The sequence below is a fragment of the Sceloporus undulatus genome, chromosome 4, assembly GCF_019175285.1.
Source record: "Sceloporus undulatus isolate JIND9_A2432 ecotype Alabama chromosome 4, SceUnd_v1.1, whole genome shotgun sequence".
Taxonomy (NCBI): Eukaryota; Metazoa; Chordata; class Lepidosauria; order Squamata; family Phrynosomatidae; genus Sceloporus; species Sceloporus undulatus.
Window position 1 is genome coordinate 200070915 of NC_056525.1, and position 16594 is coordinate 200087508.

Below are 16594 nucleotides of genomic sequence, written 5' to 3' on the forward strand. Positions count from 1 at the left end.
TAATGTCAGAGGAACAAATCTTAAGGATCCTTCCACCTCAAGCCCATTGCTTAACACACTTGCTGTTCCCTTCTGAGGAACGTGTCTCATGTTCTGGGAGCAAATCTTGCTTGCTGCTCGATGTAATGACACCAGCAAGTCAGTCAGTAAAAATATGCAAGTTGCAAGTCAAGTCATGCCAATGAATTGTTTATTGCTCAGTTGAATCCAAGCAAAGTCACTAAAGCAACTTGAGTCCAACTGGAGTCTCAGTCAATCAACTCGAGTCCACATCATTGAACTTCAGCCACCTATTTTTCAGCATGTACTAATCAGAGCTGTAAAATTTCTGGAAAGTTTCAAGCCAAGAAATAAAACGGTTTCCCACCCAAAACAAAAACAAAAACCCAACCTTTCCAGAATTTCTCTGAAAAATGGGGTGGGGGATGCAATAACAGCCCTTTTAAAAATTGAAAAACCCTTCATTAGTTTAGGAACATAAAATGAATAATATATAATTTGGCTTGCCATGAAATTATCATGTTTAATATATTAGAAGTACAATTTGTTTCAGAAAATAATTACTATACAAATCAAAATGTTATTGTTGGTGCTGTTCTTACAAAGGAAGCTACAAGGTTAGAACTATAAGGAAGTTCTTTGCTTTTGACATTTTATGAGGATCTGGACAGGGGACACGATAAAAGCAGGAGCAATCATTAACATTAGGTAAAACAAAGAAAATTATTTTCTCTTCTAAACTACCATAGGGCCAAACTAACATAAAGCACTCATTCTCATTAAAAGAAATTGAAAAAGGTACCCAAGACTAAGAATGGCAATGATGTAAAATACTGTACATTAGTGGTACTCAAACTTTTTACCCTTGGGACACCCTTTTACATGCAGATATTGCACACACCCTACTTGAGATAGCATATGAATAAAAATATTTTATTTAGTGTGCGTACCTTCATTTGCATATTCATATATATATATTTTAACAATTTATAAGGAAATAACATTGTTCAAATTAGAATAGTTTTATTTAAGTAAATTCAATATTTAACTCAACATGTTAAATTTTACATATAAAAAGTTTGGGAAGAGGCAGAGGAGGAGGGATCAGAGCCTCCAAGTCTTGCCCCTCCCTTGAGCAATTCTAAAGCCCCCCTGAGGGTCCTGCCCCACCGTTTGAGAACCACTGCTTCACATAATTTGATACAGAAGTTTACCTTCTTTTAGAAATAATGTGGGAGAAATAAATATATAACTACTTTGTCTTATCCTAAAAGGAAACAGTACATTATTCATTTCCTTTCATTTTTGGGGGATAAAGAGCTTCAGGGTGGGGAGGGCAGGGAAATCTATATTTAAAAAGTCCCTCTGATTCCCCCCCCCCCCCGGCTTTCACATCTCTAGAATGACAAGGTGCATCTATACTGTAAAAATAATGCAGCCTGACATCACTTTAATTGTCATGGCTCCATCCTACAGAATCCTGGGATTTGTAGTTTGTGAGGCAGCAGCACTTTTTGACAGAGAGGGCTAAAGACCTTGTAAAAATACAAATCCCAGGATTGCATAGGATGGAACTACAGTATTATTACTACCACGCAGATGCACCTGACAGAAGTCTTTGCCAGCTCGGTAAAACTCGTTACCTCTTTTTTCTCAAGACTCTCCAGGAGTAGTCAAAGCAGCAACATGGCCTAGCAGCCAAAGACAACAGCAGCCTGCCAAGGTTCCAGTAAATGTCCTGGAACAATTCATGGCACTGCAGGTTGAGGATTGCAACAGATGTTAATTACAATGCTTTGGGCTAGGCATCCTTTCTTGCCAGGAAGACAGTATTTCCCTGGCATATATTTATTTTATATGTTCGCTTTTGGCTATGCATACTGGCCAGGTGAAATTGTTGCCCTTGCTCTAAGGGAAATAACTGCCCACCATCCTTCTGGTAACTGCAGTGTGTTTCTTGGACACCAGATGTGGTTTCCTAGAGCAATGCATGACATGGTTCAAAGAACCACTGACCCAGTCATTGGGGCAGCAGCATTCTACTGTTGCCCATCTGTTTTCACGGGAAATCTGTCCCCCCTCCGTGAAAACCTTGACTCAAATGTATTCAAGCCCTATAGGCTTGAATGGGACGCAAGCATGCGTGGGCTGCATGCTGCGGGGCGTGCGCCACTAAAAATAACGGAGAGAGAGTATTCAAGACAGTGGACCTCAAGTCTGCAAGAAAGGAGGGTCAACTGTACTTATTTTAAAAACCAACAAGCCCTACAACACATGTTGGGACAATGGCATATTGAGAGAGCCTCATTACTCACATGGTGGCCAGACCAACTGAGGTATCTTCAGTATACATGCTGCAATATTCCAAAATAATTGCCCTGGGGTTTTTCCAACACTATATCGGAAACTATTTAGCCAGTTCAAACTATAAGGCATACTTAGGGTTGCCATATGTCCGGACCTCCAAACCGGGAAAATGTAAGACAAAATTTTCAAATGTAGGACACATTTTTTGTGTATCCTACATTTGAATAGGAGCCTCGCTGAGGGGAGGCTTTCCCTCGCCGCCTGGGCCCTGGGCCTCGCTGCGATTGCGGCGGGGAGCAGAGCCCAAGCAGTGAGGGAAAGCCTCCCTCAGCTTGCCATATCCCGCCCGGGGGCAGGGGCAAACCGGGGCGGGACCGTGCGGACCTGCCCAAACTGGGAAAGTCCCGTCCCCAGGCGGGATATGGCAAGCCTACTGTATATATTCAACTATAAGTCAAGAAATTTATGCCCCAAAATGGACTCCAAAATCATGGGTCAATTTATATTCAGGGCAATAATTTAATACTGCTTATAAAGTTCCTAAAAGAAGTGCGCACCAGGGATATTTAAAGAGCTCTCCATTTGACTCTCCGCATGCTCTCTCTCTCTCTCTCTCTCTCTCTCTCTCTCTCTCTCTCTCTGTGTGTGTTATCCCTCAGCCTTCTCTCACAGCCAGAGCTAACAAACAACTAATGTGACCAGGGAGATGGGGGGAAGACAGGGGAGGAGGAGGAGGAGGAGGAGAGAGAGAGAGAGGGTGGGAGAGTTTGCCTGTTTGAATCCCTATGTGCTCTCTTGTGTGTTTGTGTGTGTATTATCAGCTTTCCCTTGCACCTAGAGCTAACAAACAGCTGGTGAGGCAAGGGAGAGAGAGTATGTCAAGGCTTGTACCCCAATTTGCAAGCCATGAACCTTGGAAATTCTGGGGGGTGAAGGGAAGAGAGAGATGTATGTATCCTGTTTTGCAGGCCACGAGCCTTGAAAATCCTGCGGGTGAAGGGAAGTGAGAAAGAGGTTTGTGCCCCATTTTGCAAGTCATGAACCTTGGCAATCCTGGAGGTGAGGGGAAGAGAAAGAGGGACAGAGGTTTGTACCCTGTTTTACAAGCCATGAGCCTTGGAAATCCTGGAGGTAAAGGAAAGAGAGAGAAAGAGAGGTCTGTACCCCATTTTGCAAGCCATGAGTCTTGGAAATCCTGGTGGTAAAGGGAGGGAGGGAGGGAGGGAGGGTGTGTGTGTGTGTGTGTGTGTGTGCACGCGTGCCAAGGTTTATTACCATTTTCCATGCCAAGACGATGACCCTTGAGAGAGATTCAGAGAGGGTGAAGTAGGGAGGGAAGTGGTGCTTTGTTTCCCCCTTTACATCTTTTATAACATGCCCCAGTGTTTGACCCTTGGCTTATCTGCAGGTCATATCAAAAGCCATGATTTTGGCCCCAAAAGCTGCCCTTGAGTTGTATATGAGGTTGACTTATACACGAGTGTATACGGTAATGATTAGTACACCAAGAGAAACCCTAACCTGACTTTTGACCCATCACCAGCTTCAAACATTCAAACCAGTAATTGAGCAAAGTGGAATGCTGGTGACAATGATTATGAAAATCATTTTTTTTAAAAAAAGACTTTTCCATTTTAAATTGGATTTTTTTAAAATTTAAAGTAAATTTCAATTTTTCTTAAAACCATTAGTAAAAAAAGATATTATCGTGAATGCTAATTACACAACTTGTTTGACTATGTTAATGGCAGTTTATGGAGATGGAAGATAACCTAATTAGTCCTGTTCTGCAAGAAGTGTGCACCAAAGTGGAGTCTCGCTTTCTCTCCCTCACTTTCCTTCTGTCAGCCTTACCTCTACCTAGGTACAAAAGCAGAGGAAGTAACTGAAGAAAAAAAGTGGAGAGATGGAGTAGGAGTAGGAGAAATGTGGACTTAAACAAGGAAACTTCATTTTTGGTGAATTGCAAATAAATGTGTGCCTACTCAGTAATGAAATTACATCTCTGAATCCATATTAATGTTATATAAAACATGAATAGAGAATCGGTGTGATGTAGTGGTTTGAATGTTAAGATTTGGGCTCTGGAGACCAGGGCTCAAATCCCTGCTTACTCATGGAAACCCACTGAGTGGTGTTGGGCAAGTTACCCATTCTCACTCTCAGCAAAAGACAATAGCAACTCTCTTCTGAAGAAATCTTGGGTTGCCCTAGGTCAGAAATTACTTGAAGGCACACAACACAGAAACACAAAACATTAATGTATTTCTACTAAACGATGATAACATAGAATCTCTCGGTAATGATTTAAATTGATTCAAAGTATTAAAATTGAGTACTTCTGATAAGCAATTTAAATCATTATTTAATTCAATTTTATAATTTAAGTCAATTTAAGTAAAATCAGCCTTGCCATGTGATAGATGTATAGTTGTCCCTCCATATTCGCTAGGGTTAGTGGAACAAGACCCCTGTGAATATGGAAAAAACGCAAATAACAAAAACACTGTTTTTACCTGAGAGGACACCTCTCTAGGAATCTCTAGGTCCTCCAGTGCAACTCTGTGGTCAATGTCCAACATACACTGACCATAGAATGGCACTGGAGTAGCTACAAATGGTGTTTCAGTGCAACTTTCAGTTAAAGTTGACCACAGAGTTGTACTGGAGGACCTAGACAGTCCTAGAGAGAACATATTAATGAAATCCGTGAATAATCAAATCCGCAAATATGGAGGGATGACTGTAAATTGCTTCCAGGTAATATCAACCTCCTCTCCTCAACCCTTCTGTTTATACTGGCATTGCACTATATATTCACATGACAGAAATGAGAGAGATTTACTCCCCCCTAACTTATGGAGACATGTCAGGTCAGCTTCTACATCTGCAATATAAACATGGGTAAGGATTGACTACTATGGGCTGCTCTGGTATTCATAAACAACAGCACATGGCTAGGGAACGACAAGATGGATTGGCTAAGCATTCTTTCCCCTCACCTGGCTTATTCAACCCATCCACTAGCACATCACACTCTCTTCATGAAAAATGGACTAGGAGTGCCCCCACATCTTTCCCAATGATTCCCACTGTCCATAGGCATGATAAATCAAGAGTGATGTGATGCAGTTACTCAGTGAATAGAGCACTAGTCATCCCCTGAAACAAGGGTGAGTCACAGCCATACAAAGACAATATCCTCCTTCCAGCTAGGCATTGCTAGGACAAGGAACTGGGTACCTTCATTGCACTTCCTACAAATCCTTTGACAAGGAGATAAACAATAATAAGGCAGAAAGAAGGCAGCATCCTGGAGATGTTCTGTCTTACTACTGGAGCTAAACAAGCTGGAGCATTTGTATCCATGCAGGATCCCCCTATGGATAACGAAAAATGCAGGACAAGTCCTGTTGTTTACTATGGGGCCACAGGTACACACACCTCCATTTAGACCATCGGGGCTTGGCATTCGTGGAAGCTCAAATCCGTGGATGTCATGCCCACAGATAAGAAGACCCCACTGTATGTTTAGCTTGGACAAGAGAAGGCTAACAGGTGATATGATGGCCCTGTTTAAATATTTGAAGGGTGTTATATTGAGACCGGAGCAAGCTTGTTTTCTGTTGCTACAGAGAATAGGACCTGGACAGTGGATTCAAACTACAGGAAAAGAGATTCCACCTCAACATTAGAATTTCCTGACAGTAAGAGCTGTTCAACAGTGGAGTACACTCCCTCTGAGTGTGAGGCTGGATAGCCATCTGTCAGGGGTACTTTGATTGGGAGTTCCTGCATGGCAGGGGGTTGGACTGGATGGCCCTTGTGGTCTCCTCCAAACTCAATGATGCTATGATTCTAAAATTCTACTGAATTCTCTAGTTATAATTCAGTTCAGCAAAGTACTACTAGTTCTGGGAATGGTCACAAGCAATCAGTTATCAGTCAGTTCTCCCAGGCTGTGGTTTCCTGACAAATGCAACACTGGCTTCAGCATTTCCTGCTAACAATTTTTCAGGCAGCTAAATAGCACCAAAAAAAGCAAAATGATAAGACCTTCCTGAGCAGATGTTACTGCTGATTTATCCTACTGCACTGAGTGAAGCCTCATATGTACTGCAGAAATTATGCAATTTAGCATCACTTTAACTGCCATGGCTCAAAGCTATGGAATTCTGGTAATCATATGTTGTGGAACCAGAGCTCTCTGGCAGGGATGGGTGAATATCTCACAAAACTACAACTCTCAAAATTCCATAGCACTTAGCCACGGCAGTTAAAGTGCCATCAACATGCATTAATTCTGTAGTGCATATGCTGCCCTAGTCTTAGTGAAATACTTGTGGATATTATTTTCAAGAACTCCCATTACTTGTTTGGGCATTATTGATCCCATTGGCCACTTTGAAAAATAATGGCTCTCAATGAGGATTAAAAAACAAAAACAAATCTTACAAAATGGTACTGTATTTAATACCATCCTTATAGCATGCTTCAGTTATATCCAAGCTTCTACTTTTAAAAAAATCAAATATATACAAAGAAGAAAATACAACTAGCATAACCTCAATTACATTTGATCTATTCATTGTTATTATTAACTACCCCTGAGTCGTCCCTGTCCCATGGCAACCCAGTGTATGAGACATCTCCAAGAACCCCTGTCCTTCACTGCACTACTCAGTTCCTGTAATTTCATGCCTGTGACCTCCCTCATTGAGTCTATCCATCTGGCATGTGCTCTTCCTTCTACTTTTCCTAGTATTATTGTCTTTTCCAATTAGTCATGACTTCTCATGATGTGGTCAAAGCATGACAGCCTCAATTTGATCATCTTGGCTTTCAGGGATATTTCTGCCTTAATCTGCTTACGGAGCCATTTGCTTCTTCTCTTAGTTGTCCACAGTATCCTCAATACTCTTCAGCACAACATTTCAAATGTGTTTATTTTCCTCTCATTTACCTTCTTCCCCTCTCCAGCTCTCAAATCTGTACATGGTAATGGGGAATATAATGGTTTGGACAATTCATAGAATCATAGAGTTGGAAGAGACTGCAAGGGCCATCCACTCCAACCCCGTCATGCAGGAAATCACAATCAAAGCATCTCCGACAGATGACCATCCAAGTGTTCAGAGTTATATCTTTGTACTTTAGGATCTTGTCCAGTTCCTTCATAGCTGCCCTTCCAATTTCCAGTCTTCTGATTTCCTCATGACATTCTCCATTATGATCAACGTTTGATCCAAGGTAGGGGAACTTTTTAACTGTTTCAATTTCCTCACTATCTAGGTTAAATATGTGTAGTTCCTCCACAGTCATTTTTTAAAATTCAGCATTGAGCCTAGCTTTGCACTTTCTTCTTTGACCTTCCTTAGTGATTGTTCCAAGTCTGTGATGTTTTCTGCCAGCAGTATGGTGTCATCTGCGTATCTTAGGTTGTTAATATTTCTTCCTCCTATCTTTAATCCTCCTTTTTCAAAGTCTAGGTCTGCTCTTCGTATGATGTTTTCTGCATATAAGTTGAACAGGTAGGGTGACAGGATGCAGCCTTGCCTGACATCTTTGCCAACTGGGAGCCACTCTGTTTCTCCATATTCTCTTCTAGCAGTAGCCTCTTGTCCTAAGTACAGATTTCTCATCAGGATTACCAGATGTGGAGGCACTCCCATGCCCTTAAGAACCATCTATATATAATAGTAATAATAATAATAATTTTCATATTATATGCAGTCAAATGCTTGCTATAAAGCCCATGCTCATTCCCACCCCCCAGAATTCCTTGGTGCTCTCCATTGGCCATTGTATGTTTGCAATGTGGTCCCTAGTGCTTCTTCCTTTTTTGAACCTTGATTGCACCTTTGGGATTTCTCTCTCCATGTATGTCTGGGGACTATTTTGGAGGATTTTGAGCATAATTTTGCTTGCGTGGGAGATTAATGGTGTGGCCCTATACAAGCTGCAATCTTTTGTTCTTCCTTTTTTGTGGATGGGAATATATACCGATTGCTTCCAATCTGTTGGCCACCATTTTGCTTTCTATATTTGTTGGCATATTTTAGTTAGCGCTACAGTTGATTCTGTCTGTGTGGCTTGTAGCAATTCAATAGGAATATCTTCTGTTCTCAGTGATTTATTCTTCCCAGTTTCTCTTATTGCAGTTTCCACCTTACTTTATAGAATCTGGGGTTCATCTTCCTATGGTTCCTTGTTCCATGTATCACTCATTTTTTCATCTCTTTTATATAACTCTTCAATGTATTGCATCCAGTGTCTTTTTATTTCTTATTGATATTGTACCACATTCTTTTTCTTGTCAATTTGTAATCCGCTCTGATAGCCTTTTGGATGAAGAGCGGGGTATTAATAATAATAATAATAATAATAACAACAACAACAACAACAAAGCATCCTGGCCCTTGGTGTGAACTTCCCTTTGAGTTCTTGGATCTTGTGGAAGAGGTTGCTTGTTCTTTTTTTGTTATTGTCTACTATCTCTTTGCCTCTGTATCTTTGTACACTATTCTTTGTACAGGTGCATTCATGGTTCTGCTTTCCCCCCATCTCCCTTTACTTTTGCCTCTCTTCTTTCCTTTATTGCTTGAAGTGTTTTATCTGTCATCCCTTGTTTCTTCTCTTTCTGTTTGACTGTCAGTCATGTATTTCTGCATTCTTCTTTAATTTTGTCCATTTGATCTATAAACTGGATTTATCCCCCCCCCCCCCCCCATTAATAACGGTTAAAATAGAGGATGTTGTCTAGGATATCTGAAGAACAGTTAAAACTCATAATTAGGACATTAATTAAGACTGCACCTGCTGATTAAAAAACAATACAGTATGTTCTCTTTCACTTAAGTGTGTTTTAAAATGTTCGTGAAAATTCTCAGTTCTGAGAGAATGAAAGAGACAGTATGGTATCTTCATGGATACTTTATCACTTTGGACTAAATTAAAATACCAGCCTAATTTTAAAGGTGGGGAATTCAGGTTAGCAAGACAGAAAGCGGTCCCGGGAGGCAAGGACTTTAAGAAACAGGACAGCTGAAAGAAGAAGGAAGCGAGCAGCAGACGGAAAGACTAAATGTTTGGGTGTTAATTTGAGATAAACCTGCAACTTATTCTCATCCCAGTTCCTCACGCTATACTCCTACTCTTCCCACACACATCATTTCTCTCTTCTCCTTCCAGTCAATGTCTATTTCTGTTTAGGTCAGTAAGATACAAGGGTGGGCCCAAGCCACAAACTCTTGACAAAAGTACATGAGACTCAGTGAAAATGTGGGTTGACTCACATGCTGTTAGTCACACAATTACTTTCCAATTCCTCACTACTGGCTAAATTTACATAGATGTAAATCTCACTTATTCTATATTCTTAAGCAAAAACAGAGCTATGTTATGTAATGTACAGAGTGTGCTTTGAGAAAAAATGGGAGATGCAGCCAACATGTGGAGGGCAACATGAATCTGATAATAAACTAAAACCAAACGCTAGTTGCAATTAGATGACACCCACTAAATTAACTGATGAATAGTAATATATATATGTATATGTATGTATGTATAATTGCTATAGTAGGTTAATGTCTAAATACCACAGGTTACTGCAGAAATTCTGTAGTTTAGTATTCATGTGGATACTAAAATCTGTGGGTGCTCAAGTCCCATTAAATACAATGGTATCCCTTATATAAAATGGCAAAATCAAGGTTTGCTTCTGAAATTTATATATTTTTAAAAAATATTTTCAATCCATGGAAGCTTGGCTCCATCCATATGGAGGGCTAATTGTATTGGTAGTTTTCTTGTACAAGTGATTTGGTGGGGGGTTACTGCTTTCCTACTACAGCAGTCCCTGGTGGCATCAATGCCGGTTCTACAGCCACAACGTTGTGAGTTCAAACCCACAGGGTTCCAGGTTGACTCAGCCTTGCATCTTTCTCTAGGTCACTAAAATGAGTACCCAGCTTGTTGGGGGCAATTGGTTTACAGATTGTAAACTTCTTAGAGAGTGCTGAGTTCACTATGAAGCAGTACAGAAATGTAAATGCTATTGCTATTGCTCAAGGCAACTCACAATTAAGTAAATAAGCAACAATAATTCATGGGAAATACACTAAAGCACCCATAGGAGTCAAAATTAGGATAAAGTATAAATTTAAAAAAATTCTAGGCAATGAACTGAGTAGGAGCAGGAGCAACAGGGAAAAAAACACACACACCTTTATTCATCTGAAACAAAAGTGGTGAACCTGTGGCCTTCCTGACATTGCTGGATTCTAACTCTCATCAGCCCAAGTCAGCACACTCACAAAAAAAATCAGTTTGGCATGCTTTAACTGCCATGGCTCAATGCTACTTAATTCTGGGCATGTGTGGATGCAACTAATGAGAACCAGAACTGAACCCCAACTAGGTGGCAGAAGAATCCCTAACCTTTTTCTAAAGGTTGGCTAGGACTAAGCAAGGAGAAACCTGAAGGAGGGCATCACATAAAGATCATATTGAGTTGTATATAAGAACAAGCAGATATTTAGATAGCCTGGAACAAGACTGTTCATTAAGAATTGTACATTTTAAAAAAAAACCTATCACACTAAGTATAAAATTACTGTGAATCACCTCTAGGAACCATCCCAGGCTTCAAGCTCCTCAGCTGTTCCACTGACAGTTTAAAAATTGTCATTTCATTGCATCATATGAGAGAGGGCTGTTTTGTCTTATTTTTCCCAAAACTTTCACATGTTCACATTTCAAGATCCCTGAGTAGAAGGAAATTATATTCCACACAGCAGTTACAAGTTAATAACCTGACTGCCATATTCCAGACCACTTGATGTTTCTGAACAAGTTTTACAGCAAGCTGACAGACAATTTAGCAGCATGTCTATAAACGAGTTAAGTATTCATTAAAAAAAATTCTCTCTAATAAAAGATGAACTCATTGACAGTGTAAATGTAGGCTAATTTTATGGTTTTTGCCATCAGCAGTGCCAAGTTACATACACAATACTTTCACAATGGTTGCATAATCTCTGTACAACAGCCCTGGAACTGCTGCACTTTACCTGGGTATAACACATGCTGAACTTAGTTTATTTATGAGTAAACATGCTTAGGACTGCACTATTATTCTCTTTCCACCCATGTTCCACCTCATTGCTCCCTTATATTCTACCAAGAAATCTCAGGAGTATCTGCTTTGCCTATCATTGCTCAAGGCATGGCAATGGTTGAGAAAAACTGATTGTTGGTTAAAGTACACACTATAGTGTGGCGCCGCACCTCATTTTCTTTCTTACTCCAGACCTGAACATGACTTGAACCATTGTGCATGGCTAAGGAAACTTTAACTTCCAGCTATTCCCCCCCCCCCCCAAAAAAAAATTCTCCCTTCCCTGAACAGTCTGTTGAAAGCAGTTTTCATTAGTACCAAATGAAGGTTGTTGTTTTTTTGTTTCTTTGTTTTTTAAATAAACCTCCTTGTGAGGTGTGTGTGTGAATTTATAAAAAATGGATTCAAGACGTTTATACCTTCCTTACCATGGCTCGCCCATGGGCAAGTCACACACTCTCAACTGCAGAGGATGGCAATGGCAAACTCCTTCTGAAGAAACTTGCCAAGAAAACCCTATGATAGGTTCGCCTTAGGATCGTCATAAGTCAAAAATGATTTGAAGGCACACAACAACAAGACCATGATGTGACAATCTAAATTAGGTCCAAAACACACTGCATAAATAATCCAGTTTCAGGTCACTTTAACTGCCTTGGCTCAGTGCTAGGGAACCCTGGGAATGGTAGTTTATTGTGGCATCAGAGCTCTCTAACAGAGGCTAAATGACTCACAAAACTACAGTTCCCAGAATTCCCTAGCATTGAGCCAGGGCAGTTAAAGTAGCCTCAAACTGGATTATTTCTGCAATGTATTTTGGACCTTAGGCTTACATAGTTTGGAGTAAGAAGTCACTGAGGTAGAGCCAGCAGACACTACATATTTAACAGAAGGTCTTCTTAGTCATAACACCCTATGTTACTAATAGCTTCCTCTTTACCACAAAGAATAATCTGAGAGTTGTTTGCCTCACTTTTTTTAATGGCTATGGAACTAGGAAAGGTCATAAACACACAACTTTACTTATACTGCTGCCAGGATCATACTTAGGCCATCTAGTCAAGTGTTTAATCTTCAGTAAGGGCACACACTGCGGAAATGTTAAGCTCTTTTATTGCACAATCCTAGGACTGTTTACTTAAGTAAACCACCCTGTGTGGAGTATACATCCTCTCTATAAGCATCCAGCATTAGAACCCTGATCCCACTGATTTAAGCAGTCAAACAAAACTCAAAAAGTAGAAAAGTACTCAACCTCAGCTGGGCTCCAGATGGAATGGTTGGACATGATACATTTAGATCAGGCTAATTCTAGCAAATAGCCCAAATATCCTTAAAAAGCACCAGATTCTGTCTGTTCTTGGAAGATCAGCAGCATCAGCCTTGGTTAATACTTGGAGGAGAGACCACCCAGGAATACCAAGTGCTGTAGGTCGTATTTCACAGAAAGGAACTAACAAAACATCAGAAAGACAAGTGGTGTACTGATTTGAGCATTAGACTAGGGCTGCATATGCACTGCAGAAATAATCCAGTCTGACACTGCTTTAACTGCCATCGGTCAGTGCTGTGGAATTCTGGGAACTGTAGTTTGTTTTGCCACCAGAGATGTCAGATAGGGATGATTAAACACCCCACAAAACCACAATCACCAGAATTCCATAGCACTGAGCCATGGCAGTCAAAGCAGTGTCAAACTAGATTATTTCTGCAGCCTAGGACAGTGGAGACCAGGGTTCCAATCCCTGATCGACCACAGAAACCTACTGGGCAACTCACACTCTCTCAGCCTCAGAGGAAGCCAAGGGCACCCCACTTCTGAACATATGACCCTGTGATAGGGTCGCCATAAGTCAGAAATAGGGTGACCAGATATCCTCCTTTTCCAGAACATGTCCTACAATTCAGCCAGGATGAATTCCAAAATGCCTACCATTCTGAGCAGGACTAAGAAGCATGAATTTATATTTATAGGAGTAGAATTCAAAGATATAGCTGTGTTAGTCTGTAGACTCAATACTGTATGTAGAGAGATCTTTGAGTCTAACTGAAAGAAATTGGCAGCATGAGCTTTCATAGACTTCAGTCTACTTCCTCATGCATCTGCTACAAGATTTCTCTATGTACTATTTATAGGAGTGTTTTTTAAGTTGTTATGTGGCCATGTTCTCCATTTTTTTACTTGACTAACCCACACTTTGCAGTGCCTTGTCCTTCTTTGAGGCAATCCTTTAATCCAGTTTGAGACCACTTTAACTGCCCTGGCTCAATGTTAGGGAATTCTGGGAACTGTAGTGTTTGTGAGACGTTTAACCTTCTCTGTCCAAGAGCTTGGGTGCCACGACAAACTAGAATTCCCAGAAAACATGCAGGGGTATATGTGTTGGCCATTTAACAAATGCAAATAAAAATCCATCAGTGATACCAGTTGTTGGCCAACTGAAATGCACAATATACTTGTTGCAATCTTTCGAAGCTCCATGGGCTTCTTCATCAGGCAAGATGTTACAAACCAAACAGGAGGGGAAAAAAACAATTGGAGATGTTAGTCAGATGCCTGCATATTGTTTCAGTCCTTAGTAAAGATGTTATGATGGGGAGGATATATTTTGTGCAAGCAGACTCCTCTTCCTCCTGGCCAGACAGCAATAGGGAGAATTTCAAAGTCCAGGAAATTTAAAGTCCATTTGCATCTCAACAAGGACCCCTTTTTTGCAATCCAATTCCAGTGAAGTCACAGGCCTCTCTGTAGGCAGTGAACAATGGATTCCTCAAGAAGTCTTTGCATCAGGAACATTTTTGGTGGTGTAGAGGCAAAACATGCGAATTCAGTCCAAATTTAAGAAGAAGAAAATGGTTTTACCTTGTTAGAGGTCCCAGTCCCAGAATTCCTTAGCATTGAGCCAGGGCTGTTAAAGTAGTCTCAAACTGGATTATTTCTGCAGTGTGTTGAAATGCCTCCTGGAATTTTGTCCTTTCAGTCAGGAGCCATTTCAGGACTTTGGGGCTGAGACTGGAGACCAGATGTCCTCCGTGCCTCAAAGGAGGACAAGGTGCTGCAAAGTGTGGAGCAGTCAAGAAAAAGATACGAAGAACATGGCCACATAACAGCTTCAAAAACATTCCTATAAATATAAATTCATGCTTCTTAGTCCTGCTCAGAATTTGGGGGGGGGGGGCATTTTGGAATTGGTCCTGACTGAAATGGAGGACAGGTCCTGGAAAAGGAGACTCTCTGGTCACCCTGAATTATGGAGACGCTACTACAGGCTTTTGCTGCTGTTCTTGTTCAGAAGTGTGTGTGTGTGTGGGAAGGGGTTGCCCTTGGCTTCCTCTGAGACTGAGAGAGTGTGACCCAGGTCACCCAGAAGGTGAAATGGAGGACAGGCCCTGGAAAAATGAGGACGCCTGGTCAACCCTGTTTCCTCACATATGGTGACCCTACCACAGATTTATCCAGGAAGGAGAGCGGGTGGCTCTTGCCTTCCTCTGAGGCTGAGAGAGTGTGAGCTGCCCAAGGAGTCCCAGAAGGCTGGAATGGAGGACAGGTCCTGGAAAAGGAGGACGCCTGGTCACCCTTGGAGGGGGGCTGAGGAGGGAAGTGGGGGGAGCCAAGAAGCAAAGGACCGACAGACCCAGGAAGAGGAGGCCCTCATTTCCCCGCCTGCATCCCTGGCTGGGGCCCAGAGCCTGAGGGCCAAGCAAGGCCCCCAGAAGAAGCCCAACCACCAGCCCCGCTCTCTTGGGAAGGGAGGAAGGGAGGGAGGGAACTAAGAGACGCAGAGGAGGAGACATTACCCATTACCTACGGACTGCGTTGGAGGACGGAGCCAGCAATGCCCGCCCGGGGGAAGAGTGTGTGTTTGCGGGTGTTGTTGTGGTGGGGAGAAGCAAAGGCCAACCGCCCGCCCATCGCCTCGCCTCCACTGTTTTCGCAGTTCCTGGAAGGCAGCAACCGTTAAGGCCTAGCCTTGGCAAAATGGACGCCCTCCTCCCTGACCCAGGACGAGGCAGAAGCCCTGCTTAAGGCAGCAGCAGCAGCAGCAGCAGCCCAGCAGAGGATGGATCATGGGAGCGAAACCAGGAGAAGAAGAGGAGGAGGAGGACTTTCCTTTTTAAAAAATATTTCTTGATTAAACAGTTATTAATACAACACAAAAACTAAAAAGGAAAGGAAAGCAAGAGACAGACAAATAACAAAAAAACATTATACACACAAACAAATGTGCACAATCCTCTTACTTAATTACGAATTAATACTTCACCTAAAATCCATCAGGTTTTTAAACTACATTGAAATTCGCTAGTTATCATAAAACCCAATTCGACCTCATTGCGATGTTTGAATTCAGCCCACTGTCATTCCTCCTGGGCAGAAGGTTGAAATAGAGGACATGTCCAGGGAAAGGAGGACCTCTCATCACTGTGCCTGTGAATGAGATATCTTCAAGCCCCTCTATCCTCTACCCTTCAGGTCCTATATAGGCCCATGATGGTCTACCTGGTTGAGTCCATCCATCTGGCATGGGGTCTACCTCTCTTTCTACTGCCCTCTGCCTTCCCCAGCATCATTGAATTTTCTAATGCCTTCTCTTGATTTCCTCAACTTTAGATTTGCTTTTTATGCACTGATTTAAAAGCTTATTTTGTTTAAAATTTCACTTGTTTCACCTGGAGGACTGTACATGTTCAAGTGGTGGTTCAAAACCCAGAAATTAGAAACTTCTTCATCTTCAAATGTGATGTAAGCGGGTTACAGACCACCTGTTTGGGGCAGGCTGCACCCGCCCCTTTCCCCGGTGTATTGGGGCCTCAGCGGCTAGACTGGCAGCCGCTGAGGCCCCGATCCGCCGCTTTCCAGGCTGCAGGGAAGCGGCAAAAGGCCGCTTCCCCGCAGCCTGAAAAGGGATGTCCCTGGGGCTTCAAGCCCCAAGGACACCCCGCAGCGGCAGGGAGGAGGAGAAAGGGGCCGCTTGGCCTCTTTCTCCTTTGGTCCGCTGGGTGCAGCCGTCTGAAGGCTGCTCCCAGCGGACCAAACCAGGAAGGAGCTCCGAAACGGAGCTCCTTCCTGCTCCGTGCTAAGGGCGCAGTAAGCGTATAGAGGCGGCGGAAGCACCGCCCCTTTCTAACCCTAGTACGCACTCCGCGCGTACTTTCCTGCCCGTTTGT

The 16594-nt window shown here is 42.2% G+C and overlaps 1 protein-coding gene across 5 annotated transcripts in view; it reads right to left on the reverse strand.

The window, feature by feature from the left end:
• The window catches only part of LOC121928351 (epidermal retinol dehydrogenase 2-like), a 39925-nt gene extending 24544 nt beyond the window's left edge, over positions 1 to 15381 (reverse strand). The window contains exons 1-2 of one of the 5 annotated variants that reach the window (XM_042462908.1): positions 15231 to 15381; positions 14289 to 14481 (exon numbers count right to left, since the gene is read on the reverse strand). The gene's annotated coding sequence lies outside the window, so the exon portion shown is untranslated. Of the gene's footprint in view, positions 1 to 12680; positions 13295 to 14288; positions 14482 to 15230 lie in introns of those variants that run through there. The other 4 variants (XM_042462911.1, XM_042462907.1, XM_042462910.1 and 1 more) reach the window with 4 other exon arrangements.
• Between the last annotated feature and the right edge of the window lie 1213 nt (positions 15382 to 16594).